General features: G+C 37.6%; 2 non-coding genes across 2 annotated transcripts; both read left to right on the plus strand.

Moving 5' to 3' along the window:
• The first annotated feature begins 11,816 nt into the window (after positions 1-11,816).
• On the plus strand, positions 11,817-11,935 carry LOC127992470 (5S ribosomal RNA). Its single transcript, XR_008165518.1, has one exon. It is a non-coding gene; the product is annotated as a 5S ribosomal RNA (ribosomal RNA).
• Positions 11,936-12,452: 517 nt separating this feature from the next.
• On the plus strand, positions 12,453-12,571 carry LOC128000866 (5S ribosomal RNA). Its single transcript, XR_008173639.1, has one exon. It is a non-coding gene; the product is annotated as a 5S ribosomal RNA (ribosomal RNA).
• The last annotated feature ends 34 nt before the right edge of the window (positions 12,572-12,605 follow it).

A 12,605-nucleotide genomic window follows, 5' to 3' on the forward strand; every position in this document is an offset into this window, starting at 1 on the left:
GGTGACCAACTTCCTGTTTAGGTCTCCGCTGCAGATGTGCTGGAACGACAGCAGCAGATTCGCCGATTCTGAAAGCTCAAACTGACGTGATATTAAGTGTCTAATAAACGCAGACTTGCTCATTGCATGATTTTGATATTCTTGCAGAGATAACAAGTTATAGGTATGATCGCCCGTAGCGGCTGAAGTAAGTGGGATAAACAAAAAAATAAATAAAATAAAGTAAATCTGTGTTGGCACGGATTTCGAACACGCGCTAAAAGACGACGCGCCGCGAGACGACACTCACGAACCACCGAGCCACCGATCTTTACATAAGCAGCTCCAGATGATCTCTGGATTCAACACAGGACTCTCGGCGTCACATCGTGAAACGGGCTGAATCAAGGAACTGTGACCGTGTTAACTTGTGACCTCTGTTTGCAAGCCAAAATCCAATTTTACTGTTGCTATAAGTTAACAATTCCAGGCAAAGAGCTTCTAATGCTGCTAAATGAGTTGATACGATCTGAAAAATTACTCATCGTCAACAATTACGAATCCCATTAATGTAAACATGCATAACAACAGCCCAACGTTTAAGTAGCTTAGTTCCATTGGTTCATTGGCAAAACACATTCTTACAGTGGCAGGCTGCCCACATACACTTCTTATTTTACAACATAAAAAAAAAAAGATATATATCTGTCATCTATCCAAGACAACATTTAAAGTGTTACTAAATGACAACAACTTTTAAAGAGTCTCAAAAACACTACTAGTAAAAATCAGGATTTACAAATGGATCCATATCTGATGGGACATTGTTCCCATGCAACCTCTCAGCCACAATTTTAAAACATGTAAATTACAAATTTCCTAAATCTTTCAATCAATGCTCCACAAGTTATTTTTCACCATCACAATCCCTTTTATTGTAAGATACAATGGGTTTACATGTACAAGGAAATTATCTTGGTTTACTAGACATTTGTCAAAAATACAAATATAAATAAAAATAAAAGAAATGTTAATGCTCAAATCAATCATGCTACAAAAGACGGTGTACACAGAAGTGGTTCATTTTACTGGTTCACAATCACTAAGCTCACTGGTTTGACGATGCCATCACTAAATCAATGAACTGACTTTAGCTGGAAAATTACTGTTGTTCTCAGTTTTCCTGTTGACACTGTAAAGCTGCTTTGACAATCAGTACTGTATAAAGCACTGTATAAACAAAGGTAAAAAAACAAATTCATATAACACTTCTAGAGGACTTTTCACTGCTTTACCACACACACACACTTAAACACAAGCAGGACAAAAGAAATCTTCCTCAATAGGAGGCTGACCAACACAGTTCCAGTGAAACCATAGGTCACATGTGATATTAATCTGTGAAGAATGCAAGTTGCACTTTAAAGACAATGTGCCGGTGTTCACTTGTTTATCATTCAATTTGTTTAATAAAGATTATTTGAAACATTATCTATTATATTATCTAAATGCTGCTTAAAAACCCAGATAAAAACAACACAGAACATTTTCACGAGCTTTAATGGTTGTAACGGAAATGGCCATTTGGGTTCAATCAAAACTTTCATGGTCTTTGCATGCGAGTCTGTAATGACAAATTTATGTACAGTCACTTGTGCTTTGTGTGTAGTTGATTCCAAATCAGATGCATATAATCACAACCATACAAGCAGAAAACTAAGTTATGCAAAGTTATTTAAACAAAGTAAATTACACTTTACAGCAAAGTAGTGCAACCTATTATTATCAAATATTGTTTCTCAAAGTGAATTGATGCATTCTGTACATCTAGTTTTGCAGTTCATAGCCAATTTTTTGAAGTCTACATCACAAACTAAAAAGGCCAAACACGTGTTTCATTTTTTTTTTTTAATCTTCTGTCAGGATGTCAGAAAATATAACTACTTATATATTCAACTTTAATGACATGACAAATGACAAACAATGCTGTTTACTCAAAAAGGCCTAGCAAACCTTGAAAAGTTGCATTTGTTCAAATCCGCTCTCTCTAATCATAGTAAGTGGTAATCATTAAGGAAATGTGTCCTTATTAAAGCCATTAAGCTAGTTTCATTCTGTCCACACGACGAGTCCATACAGATGCTCCATATTAACAAAAATGAATCAGTCAATTGACAAGCGTATATATTTCACCTTTTCACCCAACTTTGTGTAGTGAGTTTGGTGGTTTAGTAAGGGAACATGTCTAGTGGTGAATAGAGTGATAAGAGGTCATTGTGAGTATGGATCCTGTAAAAGTCAAAGAGTCTGAGAATTTTCTTCTCCATGGAACATATCCTCCTGGATGTTCCTAACAGGACAAATTCATCATTAAAAGAAGAGCTGAAAGCTATATAGTGAAAGGTAAGCCTTAAAATTGCCATTTTAGTTGCACAGGTACAGCAAAAAATTACCTTAGCCTTTGTCTAATTTCATATCAGATGGCCTGCTTCACTATATATGTCGGAGGCGTAGGCGAGGTAAACATTTGGCCAAAGTTGTCACCTCACCAGAGGAGGCAAATAATGTTTTTGTTAGCCTTCATGCCAGTGATCGGGGGGTCATTGTGGCATGGAAAAGACTCTAGATGCCATCAGTACCAGATTCTACTGGCCTGGAATGGAAGAGGACATCCGCAAATGGGTGAGTTTTATTCTTGCCTACTTGTGGCTTAATATTTTAAAGAGAAATCACCAAATCACTAGAATATATTTAACACAGAAAATTACATTTTGTAGGTATCCCAGTGCCCTGAATGCCAGGCCAGAAGGTCTACATTGAAGGAGAAGGTGGCCTACGTCCCGATAGAGGGGAGTATATCCAATGATAGAAGTGTTCCAAAATTTTTATAAAATGCATCTTGTCCTTCTATACACCATATTTTTGCCCAGATCACAGAGCCTCTAGAACTGGTGGGAATGGATTTGGTTGGGAAACTGACTCCAACCAAGCAGGGGAATCAATACATTTGTGTCATGATTGATTATTTTACTAAGTGGACAGAGGCCTACCCACTAAAAACAAAAAGTGCAAGTGAAGTGGCTGACTGCATTTTAGATTTTTTCTATAAATTTGGAGCTCCGAAAAGAATTTTGACAGATCAAGGCAAAGAGTTTGTCAACAAGGTAAACATCTTTGTCACCTAATGTGTTTTGGTTCTAAAAATGAAAGTCAATTCTAATTTTTCAGTATACTGTACACTTATTTTCACAGATCAATTTTGACCTTTGTCGGAGGTTAGGTATTAAAAGGAGCTTGTGCTCTTCAAACCACCCACAAACCAATGGTCTTGTGGAGAAAATGAATGGAACCATCCAAAGGTATGATGCTGACCTGGATTGTTTATAGCTGTATAACCTTAACAGAAATTAAAAAAAAATAACCTTTCAGAGTTCTAACAAAGTTGATGGGTTCAAATGCTGAGAGCTGGGACACACACCTGAAAGCAACTTTATTTGCACTTCGGACCAAAAAGCAGCTCACAACGCAGTTCTCTCCTTACTATCTCATGTTTGGTCGGGAGGCAAGATATGCTTCAGAAGTTCCCAATAACTATGAGGTGGGTTCTTAAATATCAAATACATCTACTGGACCTTTAACTGCGAATAAAACCAATAATATCTGTGTTTTGTATCTTTAGGTAAATGATGAAATGGTGGAGAGGATTGTGGCTTCGGAAGCCTTGACTCCTAGCCTTCAAGACCTGCCAAAGGTGCACAAAGTGGTCATGGAGAATGTAGAAAAGGTTAGAGAAAGGTGAGGAAGAGGAAGGCCTCAGGGTCAGGAGGACAGATTTAATGTTGGAGACAAAGTTTGCGCAAAAATGTTTGCGAAGAACAGCGAAAGGGAGGAAAAATGGGAAGTGCCATGCTGGGCCCTTTTACAATAATTAACATTGAAGGTAAAAGTGTGGACCTAATTTCTGAAAAAGGAAAGGCCACACTGAAGGTAAATGTGGACCACCTTACCCGCTACACTGAGCCAGAACCAAGGTTGCCGCACAAATGGCCTAAAACTGGCACTACCATGGTCATTCCTGTCCAGTGTCCTCCATGCCCTGTAGAGCCTGAAGAGACCCAAAAAGGAACCCCTCTCCAGTCCCCACCTACATGCCATGAATCTGAAGAGACCCCAACAGACACTTTTTTACAGCTCTCTTATGTAAGTCCTATATGCTATGTAAAATGTTTCCCTGAAATTCTGCAATAAATAACAAAACATTTTTCTTCTTGTTCCAGTCTCCAACTGATGCCTCAGAAAGGTGTACGTGTTTATATATGTGTATATAAATATATATGTGTGTGTATATATATATATGTGTGTGTATATATGTATAGAGGTATTTTTTTTTATAGTGGTAGAGGCTATCTGGGCTGGGAAGAAACGGGGTTTTGTGGAGTAAGATGGGTCCCTATAAAAAAATTTCAAGAAATTTGATGGAACATCTTGCACCTGGGAAGGAACTAGAAGCTGAGGTAGGTTATTGTATTCTTATTGGCAAATGGGTTTGTATTGCTAGAAGTATACATAAAGATGACTAATGTGCTATTGTTTTTAGATAATAAATGCCTACCTCACCAGTTTGGTGAAACAGCACACCACAGACTCCAAAAGAGGCTTTGTAATTGACTCCTATGCAATGACCTCCGTGTGGCAATGAAGTCAAAAAGGATTGAAGAAGGTAAGCACCCTATCCTGCTTTATTGACCATATTTATTGAAAGTCTATATCTTGACAGCCACCTGCTTTTTTGCAGCTGCATCCACTGGAACATGATGTGCTAGTTGGAGCCTTGTGTGTAAACCACCACTGGACACTCGTTGTAAGCTCGTCAGAGCATACTAAGATCAACTATCAACTATTCCTTATTAAGATCAATTTTTTACATTATGTGGTATTGCGTTGTCAAGGTTGTTTATCCAAAGGAAAAGCGATCCCTCTACGTGGACCCATTTGGGGCAAACTCAATGGACATAGGAAAATGCAGAGATGTAACTAGGTGAGTGCAGATTACACAAATTTTTGATATTTGAGAATTAATGTAAATTTAATGATTTGCATTTAATTTAGAGCCTTCATGAGAGAGAGGGGTGTCAATGCTTCACGGTGGACATGTACTACGATAGAGCACCCACTTCAGATGGATGGCACATCTTGTGGGGCTTTGGTGTGCAAGGTAAATTTAACTGCACATGTACTTTTTTTCTGGACTATATCCTTCTATATTGTGAGTAACACTTTTCTCCTTAAAGCTAGCTGAAAGTGTGCTTTTAAATAAGCCTGCAATGTTTCAAACTAATGATCAGGGCATAATTGCTATAAGAATGGAAATAGCCAAAAGGCTCCTCACTGAGACTGCTAAGGTTTTTATTTTTATTTTTTGGCCTTTGTTGAATTAATGTACTAAATAGCTGTGCACTCAATTACATTCTTACACAGACGACCTGTCACAGCTCTGTAGGGCTTGAGGAGAAAGTTCTACACATGAGCAGTGGGTAAGTTTTTTTTTTTTTTTTTTACCCAAAAATGAGGACGTTTCAACATATGCCTAAATATGTAGTAATCTGTCCCTCAACATTTCCTTCACCAGATTCAATGTACCACATGTGACCTATGGTTTCACTGGAACTGTGTTGGTCAGCCTCCTATTGAGGAAGATTTCTTTTGTCCTGTTTGTGTTTAAGTGTGTGTGTGTGGTAAAGCAGTGAAAAGTCCTCTAGAAGTGTTATATGAATTTGTTTTTTTACCTTTGTTTATACAGTGCTTTATACAGTACTGATTGTCAAAGCAGCTTTACAGTGTCAACAGGAAAACTGAGAACAACAGTAATTTTCCAGCTAAAGTCAGTTCATTGATTTAGTGATGGCATCGTCAAACCAGTGAGCTTAGTGATTGTGAACCAGTGAAATGAACCACTTCTGTGTACACCGTCTTTTGTAGCATGATTGATTTGAGCATTAACATTTCTTTTATTTTTATTTATATTTGTATTTTTGACAAATGTCTAGTAAACCAAGATAATTTCCTTGTACATGTAAACCCATTGTATCTTACAATAAAAGGGATTGTGATGGTGAAAAATAACTTGTGGAGCATTGATTGAAAGATTTAGGAAATTTGTAATTTACATGTTTTAAAATTGTGGCTGAGAGGTTGCATGGGAACAATGTCCCATCAGATATGGATCCATTTGTAAATCCTGATTTTTACTAGTAGTGTTTTTGAGACTCTTTAAAAGTTGTTGTCATTTAGTAACACTTTAAATGTTGTCTTGGATAGATGACAGATATATATCTTTTTTTTTTTATGTTGTAAAATAAGAAGTGTATGTGGGCAGCCTGCCACTGTAAGAATGTGTTTTGCCAATGAACCAATGGAACTAAGCTACTTAAACGTTGGGCTGTTGTTATGCATGTTTACATTAATGGGATTCGTAATTGTTGACGATGAGTAATTTTTCAGATCGTATCAACTCATTTAGCAGCATTAGAAGCTCTTTGCCTGGAATTGTTAACTTATAGCAACAGTAAAATTGGATTTTGGCTTGCAAACAGAGGTCACAAGTTAACACGGTCACAGTTCCTTGATTCAGCCCGTTTCACGATGTGAAAGCTGGAGCTGCTTATGTAAAGATCGGTGGGCTCGGTGGTTTGTGAGTGTCGTCTCGCGGCGCGTCGTCTTTTAGCGCGTGTTCGAAATCCGTGCCAACACAGATTTACTTTATTTATTTTTTTGTTTATCCCACTTACTTCAGCCGCTACGGGCGATCATACCTATAACTTGTTATCTCTGCAAGAATATCAAAATCATGCAATGAGCAAGTCTGCGTTTATTAGACACTTAATATCACGTCAGTTTGAGCTTTCAGAATCGGCGAATCTGCTGCTGTCGTTCCAGCACATCTGCAGCGGAGACCTAAACAGGAAGTTGGTCACCAGATAACACGGTAACCAGTTAAACCGTAACAGGGGCGGCTCAGAGCAACAGTTAAACCGTAACAGGGGCGGCTCAGAGCAACAAACTCAACCGAGATTCAACGAACAGAATTTATATGTAAAGTTATAGGCTATATATTCCCATCGATTATATTAAACTCAGATTTTACAGCAACATGCAGGACACGATGTTGCTTTTGCTGTTCGTTTTGTTTGTGGACGGTAAGTTATGACAGTAATTCTTTCGGTTTCGTTTTCGGAAGGCCGTAGATTACTGGGAAAAATAGCTTTAATATTTACAGTTTATATGGAGAATTAAATGTCAGTAACGTTACACAAGAAAAGATGCCATGATTAAAAAGTGTGAAGAGGGTAAATGCGATTGTTTTTGACAGCATGCATGGTGTACAGTTTGTGATAATAGATGTATAAAGTTTGTTTCATATTCGCACATTCACACCTTTCCGCGTTCAATAACTTTATAATAAAATGCAGGGCTGCCAACTTTTGAGTTCAACTTGGAGTGAGAATTGCTTCTCTGATAGGAACCGGAAGATGATTTTCTTCACAATATATTCAGATCTATATCTTTCCTCCTGTAGTCCCTGATGAACCAGTAAACATTGCAGAAAAGATACCATGCCAAGAGTCTTTTGACTAAATGTTCATTAGTTTCAGTGACATTTATTCCTTCATTCACATTCAGTTTTTTTTTATTTTATTTAACTTAAATCCTTTTTTATTCAGTTTCTGGTAGGGGTGCTCCGATCACGATCAGCCGATCGTTATGCGCATCTCGTCAGTAAAGCAGGTGTCCTGACATTTTATCCTACCCTGTCAGATTTTCCTACCCGGGTTTACTGCGCACGCGCACATCAATATCGCTTCCTTTGTCTCATGCTAAACAACGATATTTAATGTATCTGCATTACTGTAAGGGTAGGTTTAGGGCTAGGGTAGGTGTAGACTTTAATAAAAACGCAATCTAATTGGTAGAAAATAATATTTATTGTTGGTTTCCTGTAGCTGTATCCCTTCTAGCTACAACCGCGAATATAACACATAACTACTGTATTTCCAGTACTGTAAGGGTATGATTAGGGTTGTGGTCAGGCCCGGCTGCAGGATGAAATTACTGAGGGGGCATTTGAAATTGTTAAGGGGGCTTAACTTTATTACACCATCAATGATTAATACACACTGAGATCTCGCTTTGCAACGACAGATTTTTAAATACAGCGCTCCCTAAAACACTCATATGCAACTGCAGGTAACCAGAGACTAGCAAATTTTAAACAGAGCTGCAGTCTCCTTGATTTGGCACTGAATCACACTTAAATTTAAAATATTCTAACTGACTCCCGAGATTTTTCAAGGCGACAGTTATTTTATAACGTCCCCCCTTAATGTTTCCATGGCAACGCGTCATATTTGTCACATGAAACACCGCAGTCACAATAATAACACTGTATAACAGATGTAGTCTATCCTTCCTTTTGTTTTTCCTTTTTTATTCGAAATATTCACAAACTTACTTACCATGTAATCAACTATCCTATATTCCGATTCTCAAATATGTGTAAGTGAGTGTGTTTGGTCGTTTAAAAATCTTTATAACAATATAGTAAACTTTATAGTTAGCCTAACGTTACTTCCACTGTGTTTATCTGATATGAAAAACACACGTCGTCAAATTATATATGAATAGATTGTTTTTGCTGCCTTCACAGACTCCAAATCTAGGCTATTGTTTTACCAGTGCTTATGTGTACCCTATTTAAATGTATGAAATCTAAAATAAACATTATGATGTTGAAAACACTGCATAGTCGTGATATATGACAGCTCTGAGCTCGTCCGTCTCTGGCTCAGCGCCAATCGACGCGAAAGACGTTTGCACCTGGCAGTAATGTCACGAGTCACAACACTGAACATTCTAAATCCCATGGGGATAATGTTAAATTATTATTTAACTCAAAAGGTTGAACATTTTTAACCATGAATATAAAAATGAAACAGGGGGGGGCACAAGTCAGATCTGAGGGCATTGCCCCCTTGTGGCGCCGGGCCTGGTTGTGGTAGGTGTAGACGTTAATAAACCATAACTTTACAGTAGAATTTTCGTTGTGGAATTGTACTACCCACTGTTTTGGTGGGAGGTAGGAAAATCTGACAGCGTAGGACAAATCGACAGAACACCGGTTCTCTAATCAGCGGTTAATACCATCAGGTGCGTGATTTCACTGTTACTATACAGAGCTGTTGTTAACTGAAAAGATGCGCCAATCCACGTTCATTTTCAGCGTTTATTTGCGCATCTTCTCAGTTAACAAACGCCTCTGTGTAGTAACAGCTGCTGATAAATGAAATAGTAAATTAATGTGTGTTAAAGTGTAATTTATTTCTGTGATGCTCCGCTGTATTTTCATCATCATTCCTCCAGTCTTCAGTGTCACATGATCTTCAGAAATCATGAAAATATGATGATTTACTGCTCAAGAAACATTGATTATTCTTCTTCTTCTTCTTGTGTTGAAAACGGATGAGTAGATTGTTTCAGGTTTCTTTGATAGAAAGTTCAGAAGAACAACATTTATGTGAAATATAAATATTTTATCATAAATTTCTGTCACACTTGATCAATTTAAAGAATCCTTGCAAAATAAAAGTATTAATTTCTAGTGCTGTCAAAATTAGCGCGTTAACGCATTCGATTAATTTGAAATATTTAACGCGTTAAAAAAAAATAACGCAATTAACGCGGTTGCAGTTTTTTTTTATTTCCAGTTGTGGCCTATGTGTGTTCAACGTGCAAAGAAATATGGATAAGACCAAGGAAGGACTTTTAGACAGAAAGTTTCAGTATAAAACTCTGCCGGATTACTCTTCAGTCTGCCACAAGAAACATTACTCTTCATTTAGTCTGCCACAAGAAACAGCAACATTAAAATCATGAACTCAAATGTCATTGTTTAAATTAGACCTTTCTGTAACGCTAACGTTAATAAGCGAAAACGAATATAACGAAATAATTGTGTAGCGGAGTATATTTTTGTACACAGTGCGAACTGTCAATCACTCCTGTACGCGTGCATCACTGTCCTCCTCAGCTGCAGCAACTTGCGCTCTCTCTCTCTTCATCAAGCTTTAAAACAAAAAGGGAACAAAAAGATCATATTGTCTTTGTGCATAGGCTATAGATTAATTAGATAAATGAATATCTAAATTTGTGCCTTGCCGTCTACGGTATTTGTTTAGAACTTAGAAAAAAGATGCTGCAGCCAATGAACAGCCAGCGGGGGCTGCAGGACGACTCAACCTCCGCAGACAGTTTTTAATGTTTATCAGACAATAAATACTCAAGATTTTGCTTTAGTATAACTCACAACGAGTTTCACACACCTTCTCCGGCCACGTTGAGTTGTTGACACTTAACAGTGGGAAAAGCGACACATGCGCTATTCACTTGTATGACTTAAGGGTGAATGGGTAATGTAGTTTCTGCTCTGGGTGGGATGAATTAGGAAGCTTGCATTGTGAAGGGCGCTCTGAAAATCGGCAGTGCAGGTAAAAGATTAAAACCTCTATTAAAACAGATGTCCAAATGAGCGTACCGATACGCTACAAGCACGTTCTGGGCGCACGGAGAGGTGGCGGTACGCTCAAGAGCTATATTTGGAAGTGGCGGTACTGAGTACCTGTGAATACTGGCCCACTTAAAGCACTGGCAATGACTATACTTTGGAATTTTTTTGCAGTCCACTTAGAATTCAACATGGAAATCATTTTTGTTTTTTATTGGCATTGATTGTTTTGAAATTCAAATGGTACTTACATGCCTGTGTTTTTATTTCTGTAATAAATATGGCTTTCAAGCCAACAGTTAATTTGGAGGATATTGATGGTTTATTGCAGGTATGTTGTTTACATGAGAAAATCTGTGTTACAAGTTAAACAAAAATTCCAATAAACAATCATATTTTGAATTTAAATAGTTTCTTTGTCTTGAGTTTACATTAATTATTTACATTTTACATTTACATATCCAAAAAGTTTCAGTCTTTTAATTGCGATTAATCGCGATTAATCGCGATTAATTTTAAAAAATTGTGCGATTCATTTGTTAATTTTTTTTAATCGATTGACAGCACTATTAATTTCATATATTTGTGATAATGAATAAAATAAAAAAATTCTTGATCAGTAAATCATAGATCATGTGACACTGAAGACTGGAGGAATGATGCTGAAAATACAGCGGAGCATCACAGAAATACATTACACTTTAACACAGATTCACACAGAAAACAGTTATTTTATTAAATGCTGTGTTCAACACTGATAATAATCAGAAATGTTTCTTGAGCGGTAAATCATCATATTATTCTATGCCCGATCTCGTCTGATCTCGGAAGCTAAGCAGGTTTGGGCCTGGTTAGTACTTGGATGGGAGACCGCCTGGGAATACCGGGTGCTGTAAGCTTTTTGGACATTTTTCACTTAGTATATAATAATTTTGCCAAAAAATAGAGTCAATGCCCGATCTCTGAATATTAGCAGGTTTGGGCCTGGTTAGTACATGGATGGGAGATTGCTTGGGAATACCAGGTGCTTTAATCTTTTTGGAAAATTTCACGAATTATATAATAATCTTTTATTAAAAAAAAAAAAAAAAAAAAAAAAAAAAAGAGTCAATGCCCGATCTCTGAATCTTAGCAGGTTTAGGTCTGGTTAGTACTTTGATGAGAGACTGCCTAGGAATACCAGGTGCTTTAAGCTTTTGGGTTTTCTTTCCTACTTATATAATGTACTGGCGATTAGATTGGCTGGTCTTTAAATAGCCCTCTCTTTGCAGCAGTCTTCGCTTACGGCCATACCAACCTGGCTATGCCCGATCTCGTCTGATCTCGGAAGCTAAGCAGGTTTGGGCCTGGTTAGTACTTGGATGGGAGACCGCCTGGGAATACCGGGTGCTGTAAGCTTTTTGGACATTTTTCACTTAGTATATAATAATTTTGCAAAAAAAAAGAGTCAATGCCCGATCTCTGAATCTTAGCAGGTTTGGGCCTGGTTAGTACATGGATGGGAGACTGCCTGGGAATACCAGGTGCTTTAATCTTTTTGGAAAATTTCACGAATTATATAATAATCTTTCATTAAAAAAAAAAAAGAGTCAATGCCCGATCTCTGAATCTTAGCAGGTTTGGGCCTGGTTAGTACATGGATGGGAGACTGCCTGGGAATACCAGGTGCTTTAATCTTTTTGGAAAATTTCACGAATTATATAATAATCTTTCATTAAAAAAAAAAAAAATAAAATAAAAGAGTCAATGCCCGATCTCTGAATCTTAGCAGGTTTAGGTCTGGTTAGTACTTTGATGAGAGACTGCCTAGGAATACCAGGTGCTTTAAGCTTTTGGGTTTTCTTTCCTACTTATATAATGTACTGGCGATTAGATTGGCTGCTCTTTAAATAGCCCTCTCTTTGCAGCAGTTTTCGCTTACGGCCATACCAACCTGGCTATGCCCGATCTCGTCTGATCTCGGAAGCTAAGCAGGTTTGGGCCTGGTTAGTACTTGGATGGGACACTGCCTGGGAATACCAGGTGCTGTAAGCTTTTTGGACATTTTTCACTTAGTATATAATAATTT

This window comes from Carassius gibelio, chromosome B22 (assembly GCF_023724105.1).
Source record: "Carassius gibelio isolate Cgi1373 ecotype wild population from Czech Republic chromosome B22, carGib1.2-hapl.c, whole genome shotgun sequence".
Lineage (NCBI taxonomy): Eukaryota > Metazoa > Chordata > Actinopteri > Cypriniformes > Cyprinidae > Carassius > Carassius gibelio.